Below are 1981 nucleotides of genomic sequence, written 5' to 3' on the forward strand. Positions count from 1 at the left end.
TTAGATGTTTTCTCTTACCGTGGCAGCGAAAAAGTCACACGTCTACTAATCATGCCATGCAGGTAACAACTGGACTCTTACCTGAAAAAAACGCATAAATTATATTAAAGCAGAGCTATTAGCTGTTTCTCGCGACTTCGTCCGCGTGAAAATATAGCCTTTATAATATGTTATGTTACTCATAGATAATTTACCTTTCTAACAGTCAAAGAATTTAAAAAATCGGCCTAGTAGTTTTTGAGTTATTTCAACACGTACAAAAATATAAATCATTACTCTTTATAATACTAGTCTTAGATATAGATAAAAAAAGGGAATCGTAGTTTCTTTATGAAGAAATTATTGTAGCAATTTTTTTAGTCGTATATTAAATGAGATTATAAACATATATACCTAAACCGAACATTTTGTAACTCAGTTCGCAGATGCAGTAATTTTTCATAAGTTTGGAGAGCCAAAGTCAAATCTAGGTCGGAGGAATCCAAGCAAGGCTGGGAAGGGGAAGGGGAAGGTGAGGCCGGGCTGGGGAGGGACGTTTGTACAACTCCATTTCATCTACAAATTCCCTGCATAGTAGTATCGGGGAAAATATTTGTAAAAGGGTGTTACGTTCAAACTTACATATTTACAAACGCATCTAGTATCGAAGCATGAATTGATTCGACAATATGTGCGTTGAATTTCAACTATAATATATGTTCTTTGATTTATCTAATAGGAATAAGAGGGACGGCAAGATTTTTATCAAGATTTACATTAGTGGAAAACTTAGATTATTGTAATAATACATGCATTTAGGACAAAAAACAATTTTCATTCAAAAACACTGTTCTTTGAAAAACGCTTTTTTAAAAAGAGAATCCTCTTAGATATAATTATAACAGAAAAAACATCGTCGTCCCTAAGCTGCAGCGCTATTTATTTTCGTAAAAAATAATGCTTCAGCAGACTTCATGTAAAGAAAGGAACATCATTATACCGCACAACCTTGTAATCGGATGAAGTTAAAGCAAACAAAAGCTAAAGTTAAAAACAAAAGAGTAAAATACATGCTTGGAGAGCGCGCACTACTTTGACCAAATTATCGCCCAACTGTTTAGTCGCACTACGATTCATATAAGCTTATATGGAGGTGCGCACACTCGATTTTTAATTGTACAACTAAACAGCTGAATTTGCTGCGAAACAATGGACAATCGCACTACAGTTTTGCTGTAGTTTAGTCAAAGATGAATGTTCGTGTTTAAATTACCTCTTGTTATTACGCTAAAGATGAAATTGTCTTTGCCTCTTACGTTTCCTACCTAACCCGAAACATTTGCATTTTTTGGACCCACATTTTCTCTTACAGTGCTATTTCTTCTTGTCTACTACCCTTTTTGATACCTTTATTTTTAATACAAATATGCTTTTCCTTCGTAGCAACTCAAACAAGGAGTCCATAAAATCTTCAAGCAGGAGTTTGGAATAAAATATGTAATAAAGATGCGGCAAATATTGAGAAAGTTGCGGTTCCGTGTTCAAACAATGTTCACGAACTGCGGAGGAACTGGTATACAGCAAGTTTGTAAGAATATCAACATGTACTTTGTATTAAAAAGAACAGCTAATAAATAATATTGAATTATTATTAACTAACTGAATACGTCCGCGTAGAATTAAAAAAAATGTAGTCTGTATTACTCAGTGATAATCTACTTTTTATTGGTGAGAGAATTTTTGAAATCAGCCTAGTAGTTTGAGTATACGTAATCATGCAATCTTTATACTTTTTAAAATACGAATACAAATATAGAACTAAAAAAACACCACAGTAAAAAAAATCCTAAAAAAACCCTCAACTAACAAGCGATGAAAAGGCTGCACATAATATTACATAAAATTATAATGATATTAGCTTTGAAAGTAGCAAAAGAGCAAACAAGTGCTTTCATTAGAGCGTCTCGAGAGTCGAGTGACCGCAGTCTCGGCAGCCCCGAGC

Source organism: Papilio polytes, unplaced genomic scaffold, assembly GCF_000836215.1.
Source record: "Papilio polytes unplaced genomic scaffold, Ppol_1.0 DF824146.1, whole genome shotgun sequence".
Lineage (NCBI taxonomy): Eukaryota > Metazoa > Arthropoda > Insecta > Lepidoptera > Papilionidae > Papilio > Papilio polytes.